The sequence below is a fragment of the Theobroma umbraticum genome, unplaced genomic scaffold (assembly GCF_002168275.2).
Source record: "Theobroma umbraticum cultivar Fairchild unplaced genomic scaffold, ASM216827v3 scaffold_12.1, whole genome shotgun sequence".
Taxonomy (NCBI): Eukaryota; Viridiplantae; Streptophyta; class Magnoliopsida; order Malvales; family Malvaceae; genus Theobroma; species Theobroma umbraticum.
The window spans coordinates 1,332,882-1,342,752 of record NW_018397269.1 but is presented as its reverse complement, the minus strand read 5'-3'; positions in this window follow the sequence as shown (position 1 = coordinate 1,342,752).

Below are 9,871 nucleotides of genomic sequence, written 5' to 3'. Positions count from 1 at the left end.
CAAAATCCTCATTATAATTTGGCAAATTTCGAAAATTTGAAACTTCCGGACAAACTTGAAATATCTAACACATATAAAAATGAGAAGGGAAGAGCTCAAGAATCCACCATCAAAGCAACTTTTTTTTGTCGTGATGGATAATCTGGAGACCTACAACTTGAAATGGGAATTGACGTTGGGGCCACAGATGGCGAATATAGCACTTGGATAGTACTTCGTACCGGGCTTCAGTTCGCTTTTGTTGTTCTGTAATTACTATGATGATTTGACATGTTCTAGGCAGAAGCCATGAACATAAAATAGTTTATGATATCATTGGTTCATGCTCCTGCTTCCGCGTTAAGTTATGTTGAACATCAAGACAAATCTTGAATATATTGTCAACCTTGAGTTTTGACCACGGTGGCCATCTGCAACTTGATTCATGACTACTTTCTCACTAAGTTGTTAGCCTTTTGATTAAGAACCCCTTCAAACGCAGTTAAAAATTAGAAGACATGATGGGACACATGGCGAGTTATATTAACGGGGCAAGAAAGTGGGGCACCAGAGGAGACAAGAGGATTTCTATTCGGCATTGCATTAATTCTTTTGATATGCTGATGGCTGTGAATGATTCTAGATTGTTGGGCATGCGATGTTGTTGTCATATTGGATGTTGGATGTACAGGGAACTGTGATTAATGTATAGCTCGGCAGATATTGACTTTTAGTCTTTTGTTTTTTTTTGCCATGGCCTCTGGCGTTCTGAGGCTCTATGGGTTTTAGACTTAGGTGATTAGCGAAATGATGAGTGCTTGAATGGTTATAGGGGAAGTGTTATGATTTTTGAGTAGATTTTGGTATGTTGTATTTGAATGGGAGTGTAACAGGATAAAATTTGCTGTTCTTAATTTCAGAGGTGGAACAATTGTTTCCTCTATTTTTAATGAATTTATGAACTTTTAAAAAAAAATTGCATTAATTCCTGTTTTAACAAAAATAACAGTTTAGCTCAATAAAATGCTGATCTCTAACTTTGCAAGGGAAATTTAATGACTAAATGTTGACATTTTTTATTTAAAAATTTTAAATTTAAATGTTTAAAAAAAATCAAATTTTTGAGACCAGTATACTTTTCTTACCCCATATATATATATATATATATATATATATATATATATATATATATAATGAAACACTAAAATTCCATGTCAAGTTTTATCTAAAAAAATTAAGTTACACGTTATATATATATGCACATGTTTCAGATATTAAAAATGTTAATAATTAGTATTTATTTCTTATCACATAAGAATATGTTTCTTTACTGTCAAATTTATAGTAATATGTTAAATAGTTTTTGTCATTCCGATATTAATTTTAATGTTGAATCTATTGGTGTACAGTATCTTGACATTATTGTACATGTATTTTTTCAACGTCTTAAAAAATTATATATATGAATCATTAAGTCAAAATATGGGATGACAATATTTATAAAAAAATCCTAAAATTTAATAATAAAATTTGATTTAAAGAAATTTATCGATTAACATTAGTATAGGTGTTACACTATAGATCATTATATCATTTTTTTTTTACTCAATTACTATCTCTTTTACCAATTCTGCCTATATAGGAACAGTTATTAGATTACAAGAATTTGGCCTAAGTTTGAGTGTTGAATTTTGTAAGTTCGGATGTAAATGATTACAGCATTTACTAGTAATAACAGACAGGATACTATATATAGATTTCTAAACGCAAGTCAACCATCTTATCTTTGACTAGTAAACGTTTTCACCAGAACACTATTATGTTAGCCGGAAATTTTAAAGACTAAAGGAAGGTTGGTTCATCATTTGTAGTTTATATTGGGATTGGTAGGGAGTACGGATCACGACGTGGACACAAATGATTGAATAACTTAATCTGAAGGAGGAGCAACTGATTAATTATTTTATGTTGTCCTTTTTTTTTTGTGCTATATTCCACGCCTCGTCCTTTTCACTTCTCGATCCTCTACTCCTCCATGGGCAATATTACTTCGAATAATCTTACCCTATATACTTGATAAATATAATTGAAATGAAAAAGAGGCTTGGATACCGACAAAGTTAAATTCATCAGAGAGGCTGAGGAATAGTGATTTTTATCTCCCTGTCCAAGTCATGTTGGTTTTTGGTTATTGAAAGGTCAAGAAGGAATTATCAAAGGGAGAAATTAAGATACACTCTATAAAGAGAGAGATGCAGAGTAGTGAAAAATTCCCCATAGGAGATGATCAATAAGAGAAAAGCTAGACTTGAAATATAAGCAAAACTAACAAGAGATAGGAGAATTAAAAAAAACCCGTCCACAAAGTTTAATAGTTTTTAGGTCTTCTTCCTTTTTTATTGTTCTTGTTCTTAATTAAATATTTTTTAAAAAATTTATAATTATATATCCATACGCACGCGTATGATCTGAGTCAAATTTAATTAATATCAAAATATTAATTTTTTTAAAAATGAGTTGAAATTAATGTGAACCGTGGAATCTTAAAATCGCGTTCAAGTAATTTTAATGATTAATTCAAATGAAGCTTTTCAAAAATAAAATTTTCAATGATGAATAGGGTGTCCGTGCATGCACTTGGGCATGAAGTGGAACTTCTTGTAACAGTTAATACAACAACAAAAAAGTCATGATGAATGATTAATTTGCTGCTGCTGCATTTAAATTAAGTAAAGCTTTTCTTTTTAACTGTACACCTAAAGCAATCAATATACAAAGAAATATAAAATTGCATATTAATTCACATTTACATTTTTGTTGTAATATATATATATATATATGTTAAACTTTATGTGTAACTCATTTATGCTTAACTCAAAATTCATCATATAAGTGACTTTTGATTATCCTTTGGCTTTTATTGCCATATTAATGAGAATTTCATTATTAATAGTCTTACATTTTTATTAGATTCAATTAATTTTGTAAATGCTATTGAGGTATTGTAGTCTCACCGTACGTGGAATTGTTCTAATTTTATGATAGATTTTATCCAACTATATTTGTTTGTTTGTTTGGTTTATCTCGTTGATTTTCTTATATGGATATAATAGTTTATTAAAAATTAAAAAAAATCAAACTGAAAATAATCAACTGCATAATTAAAAATTTTATTCCTTTCTTCTACTTTTCACTTTACTTTGCTAAATGAAAGATATATTTGAATAGATAGTTTTATTGATAAAAGAGTGAGAGCTGGAGTTCAAGAACAAGCAAATCAAAAGAGACAGAAAGGTTGATCTTCCAGCTTTCCAAGATAATAAGATCAAACTATAAAAGGATTACAGCAAGACAATATATCGGTCATATGATTGGCCTACCTAGATATGAAGCATTTTGAATAACATGTGCTAACAAATAACAAATCAACTTGGATTGAACCTAGATATGAATCCCTGAGCTATTTGCAAAGCTTGAAACAAGGTCAAACCAGAGGATAATGGCACACTTAACAAAACAAGTGCCACCATTCCAACAGCTAAACTTGGCCTCATATTCATCAAAAAGTTTTGCAAAAGCCCCATAGCTTCAAAAACATCTTCGTTATAGTGTGGAAAGTATTGCTTCTCCCACTCCATCCAATCCGAAGGCAGCTCAACCCTATTCTCAGAAATCTTTATCTCCTTGATCCGCAGTCGTAGAACAATCATGCTTTCGCCAACGAGTTTACCCACATAATCCGGTCCATCGCTCCCTCTACATGAAGCCACGATGAAGCTAGGGGACTTTTTCCAGTACTTAGGATCAAGCCGGAGAGGCCTTCGTCGGTAGGCAAGCCTAAATGATGAAACACTGGTTGCTTCCATGGGCGAAGAGTCAGAAAGGAGCTCAAGTGAAAGTTTAAGTATTTGCTAATAGGTTTGCGAGCAGTGATACGATGACATATTTATAGGGTTATAAGAAGAAGAGAAGTCTATGCTGAAAACTTAGCAAGATTACAAGGATCTTGCATTGAAAACCGTGTGAAACAGTGTGGATTCAGCGTGTGGATTTCAGTTGAGTTGAATACTGTTTAAGCTAAGCCACAACTTTAATAGTCGAGACCAAAGTTTGGTATTGCCCTTTGGTAAAGCTAAGACATTCTATGTTTTCAGTCATATGGTAAGGCCTCTCTCACTCCCTTTCTCTTGTTTATGCTCCAAAGTTTGGATTGCTTATCGGGATGGTGCTATGGCCCTTTGTCTTATATGCTCGATCAAGATCCTTTTTTACCACTGTTGGTTGATGGTTTTACTACTGCTGTGCTTCCACTGTGTTCATTGCTGCTTTGTGTTTTTCTGCTATGCTCCACTACTGCTCTGGTCTCTTTCTTCCTTCTGCACATTGTGTTTAATTTCTGCTAAGCTGCTTAAGCCCGCTCTCGGCTTGCGATTTATGCTGGTTTTGCGGTTACTTCAGATGGGAACTATTCATTGTGCAAGCCTCTTAGATGTTAAGCTAGGTGTTCTTGTTTGTTATGCCTAAGCCACTCAAAGGCTTTGGGTTTTTTTCAGTTGCCCTTCCTGTAACGCTCATTGTGCTCTAGCACTCTTGAGCTGAAACTATTTTTGCACATCTTTCACCATTAACACTAACTTAACTTTGACTGAGAAAAAAAATTGTTTATTTAATCTACAACAAGACAAAAATCATGACGTTTTATATCCAATTAATATTCTAACATTCAAACATAGAAAATTGAAAAGAAAAAACATCATTCCTATTCATTCTCACAATGGGGTGTAGGCGACTAAAAAATCCAATTGAATGAAACCTCGAAACTCGTGCTGGCGTTTGGACATCACTTTTTTTTTTGTTAAAGACATTAAAAATGATTTCATTTCTTTACAACTGTATACAAAAACTGGGAATGAGTGGTAGTGATGCAGCCAAAACATGAGGGACGTGTTCCACAACATTAAAAATGATTTCATTTCTTTAAAACTGTATACAAAAACTAGATATGAGTGGTAGTGATGCCGCCAAAACATGAGGGGCATGTTCAGCAACATTAAAAATGATTTCATATCTTTAAACCTGTATACAAAAAGTAGGTATGAGTGGTAGTGATACAGCCAAAACATGAGGGACATGTTCCACAACATTGTTTGTGCTGTGTATGTCAGAAAGAAAACAACTGCAAACCTATCAGAACACCTACAAAATCAGACCACATGTAGAAACCATCTTCCTAATTTGACAGCAACCCCAGGGAGCAATGCAGCTCCTTCTTGCAGGAGTGTATGCACAAACCTTTAAGGTGTTTAATATATTTTTAGACTTGCTTTTCCTTTTAATATTCTTTATTTAGTACAAAGTAATTGTAGTTGAAACGCACCTTTCAATTATTTAACACAAAGTATTTGTAATTTATACCTTTCAATTGGCTGGGAATTAAGGACATGAAGTGGAAAAATTTGAATAAATTAATTCAGAAGAGGAGCACCTAATTACTTATTTTGTATGTTCTTTTTCTTTTTGTTGCTATATTGCTGCCACTGCATTCATATTCTACGCTCATTTCATTCCATTTAGATGCTCCTCTCCTTCCCCTTCATAAAGATCAGAATAGACCCAACTGTAGAGTTTTAATGTTATCATCTCTCTCCTTTATAATCTCTTAAGGCCCTAAATTTTTAATAATAAGGAGGAAGAGATTATGCAAAGCATTAAACTAATGCGGCCTTCTTTCAAACAAATTGAAATGGAAAAATATTAAGATATATGACAGATTTTGTTTGAGGGAAACGCTTTGAAAATGTGCTGATGAACCCCAATAAATCTAGGAGTGGGCTTGAAAAATGCGTTCAAAGTATGTATTCCATTTATTTTTGAAAAGCAAGGATGTATTTCATTGATGAATACAGTGTGCGCATGCATGCACTTAGTCATGCTGTTGAAACTCCTACAACAGGTTAATAATAGTATAAAAGCAAGGATGTGAAGTCTTAATGGAATGCTTTGCCGCTGCAATCAACAGAAAGCTTTGCCTTTTCAATCGTACACACCGGTCAACTAACAGAAAACCAAAATATTAGGTGCTCATGACCTTTACCCATTTTAAGTGCATATATATGTAACAACCATCCGTCGGACTTTAAATATTCAAATCTACACTACATTTTTTTATTATTACTGAAGTATGCTTATATTTTAATAGACTAATAAAGTGTTCGACAGTCCAAATGATCCAATTACTTCATTTAACTATGACTAGTTGTGGTGTTATACCTTCTTTCGACCAATTATACTCCGAAAATAAAGTAAATTTCATTATTAGTTTGTCACCTTTTCGTAATATGTCATTTGAAAATTTTAATTTTTTTCCATATAAAACCCTGAATGCAAACATTCATCTAAATTCCATTGCATGCCACTCCATGGAATAATTATTTTATACTATGTTCTTTTTTAATTTGTTTTGGTATTATTGCCATTGCATGCCAACATCCATGTATATCCCTTTAGCTATGCTCCTCTCTTTTGTCTTCATAAAGATCAAAACATATAGACCCAACTTTTTTATTATATATATATATATATTATTAACTCTCTCCTTTACCTATTGATGTTCACAATCTCCTAAATTTTCAATTATCATTTTTAAAGAATCTTATTATCATATACACGTACTAACAACAGAGAAGAGAAAACAAAATGTCTCAACCAAGTTTAATAGTTATTGGTCTTCTTCCTTTTTTCTGCCTTCTTTTTTCTCATTAATTTATGCTAACTTTATGTTTTTACAGTTTATTTTTTTCTTTTTCTTTCCTTAGGTTAAATATTAATTGTAAATATATTAATTAGGTTAACTACAAAAATCTAACTTTTTCAGACCCAAATTTTCATTTGGGTGAATATATAAAGATAATTACGTGTTCGTAGAAAATTATGAAATGGCACTGTATCATTAGATGCTTAAAAATCAACTTTAAGATGATCTTAATATAAGTTAAATTTTTTATTTAGTTAGGTGCTTGTTTTCTTGTTTTTGTTCTTAATTATATATTCTTTTTTTAATATAAATTCGTACACATGTAGAAAGAAATTTAAAATTTTATTTATTGATCACACTTGGGTAATGTGAAAATGAATGTTTTTTCTTTCAAAGATGGGTTGGAATTAGTGCGATGTGTGGAACCTCTAAAATTGTGTTCAAGTAGTTTCAATGATGAATGCATGCACTTGGCCATGAGGTGGAACTTCCTATAACAGTTCATTTTTTTTTATTCTAAAATAAGTAAACCATTTCCTAGACAAAATTTTGGTGGTATCATGCTTTCATGGAACAGTAAAATTTATGAATGACAAAAGCAGGATGGATTCATTGTTTTCATGACCTTGGTTGCTTATTCCTTATCACACGCTTACCTTGACCAGCATGCAAAATTTACCTCGGACTAGGCAAGATCGATTGCTCGGCTAGTGGATAGGTCTAAACATCAATCATTCATAAATATTCATTATATCAGGGGTGAACAATTGTTCAATTTGAATTGATCAAATTTTTTTAAAAGACCAATCAGACTCATAAAATTTAAAGTGAAAATAAAATAGTTCAAAGATTTAATTGACTCGATCGATTCCATTATGGATAAAAAAAATTAAAATTTTATTATTTTTTTATCTTTTACAAATTACAATGTTGAAATTTATAAATATTATTTATAATTATAAAATATAAAAATAATATAAATATAAATAAATTAATACAAAGTACAAACCAACATAATTGAAAAAAACAAAGTGAACATATCTCAATCATGACATTTGACATTAACAACATCAGCATCCTTAAATTTAACATCCATAACCATAAGAGTTAAGACAAGTTTTGTCCTTTCACATAAATCATCAATTCCATTAGCACCTTTCTCATTTTTGAAATTAGAGATAATTCATTGATTTTATTAGAGCTAAAATCTATAACGTGATTCACATGCATATACACATTAAAGGGAAATGCTACAAATTGAAGTTAACTTTTGAATAATTTAAAATTAGTCTAATATAAATTGTTACACTCAAGGGGATGGTCGGAGCTGAATTACACCCTTAAAATAGAAAGAATAATATTGGACACCCCTAAAATTCAAGACATCGCACGCTTTTGAATCTCAATATTGTCAGCCACCGCCCACTTTCTCATATAAGCAGTATGAATTATTACAATGTTTCAAATATATATAGATTTATACAATTAATTATTATATCATATTCGAATTTGATATATTTTCTTTCGACTCTTTTGTGAAGAGCTCTTTGCTATTGTCACTATATATTAATAAAACTTTATTTTGAAAAATAAACTTTCGCCTTTAATATTTTGAGACAATGTTGTTTTGCTATTATTTATTAATTTTATTTTATTTATGTTGAAATTGAGAATGTTAATAATAACTTTTTCTCTTCCTTTTTTTGATTTTGAGGGAAAGAGATTTGAATCCTTTTAAAGTTGCGGAACATACACATTTATTACTGAATCAAGTGTTCAGTTGCAGTAATTAAATTTTTTTTATATAATAAATAAATATCGTATTTAATTATTTATTATTGGGTAAATTGTTTTATGGATCTTTTCTTTCATATTTACCATCTGCAGTTCTATCCCATTCTTTGAAGGGTTACGTAATTAATTTCATCCAAAACACTCTTATTCTATGATATTTTTGTAAGTTATAAATAGAATTTGTATATTTAGTGGTTTTTTATGCGGTCAAGATTTTGGCACTTAAAGATTATTTAGTAAATCACTTCTAAATATATAAATAAACTCGATTGATTATTACATTGAGGTAAATGACTTATAATATTGTAATTTGTTTGAGAAATAAAATAATATTGTACCAATTACAATTAATTGTGCTTGAATATATAACACTGCATTGAAATAAATTTGATTTTTTTCTTATAAATGGTTTGTCACTTTTTTTAGAGTGTGCTTTTGCATAATAATTTTTTTTTTATCTTAGTGGCTAGAAAATTAGGTGTCAAATTTTATAATCTTTTAATAATCAATTGATGGTGCATGTCTTACTTTGAATGAATATATTTTTGACATATATAATTTTTTTAAATATGTAACTAATTGAGCAACTATTAACTGCTGAAAGGATATGTGTCATATTAATCTGTTTCCTTCTTTTTTTTATTTTTGTAATCTCAAAATTAAACAATTAAAATTTAATTGATTATAGTATTTTATGTTCATAAAAAAATTTTATTCTAAGCATAAAACTTTTCATGAAAATACACCTTTTACTTTCATATACTTAATTTATGTACTTATATTTGAAATGTTAACTAAATGGAATTTTGTGGTCATGATGCATAATCGACAAACTTATTATTTTTATTATTATAATTATGATATTAATATATTATAATTATGAGTGACAGAACTCTTTCCTTCTCTCTTGTGGGCTTTTCCTTTTTTTGTTTATTAGGCCTGTCAAACTCTCTGTACTTTTCTTGGCCTATCGTAGGCCTCTAGTTGGACCATGTTTAATGGGGTTTCTTTTAGAATGGATGCTATTGTCAATTACAAGGGAAATCTGACATTGAATCTCGCCTTTGGTAGAGTTCTAGTCATCTGAGAAATACACACGAGAATTATGTGTCATTTTTGGTGCGATATATTAATCCAACTTGACCAAATTGTATAAACTTTTGAAACCACATAATGAATTATTAAAAGAAATGGAAATGATTAATGCAACTTATATTACTTATATGCAAAAGTGTAATCCGTAGACTGTCATTTTTCATTAAAATGATTAACCAGACTTACAAAAGCTTATATGTAAAAATGTCCTTAACCTATCTTCTACACAATTACATTAGAATAAAAGAC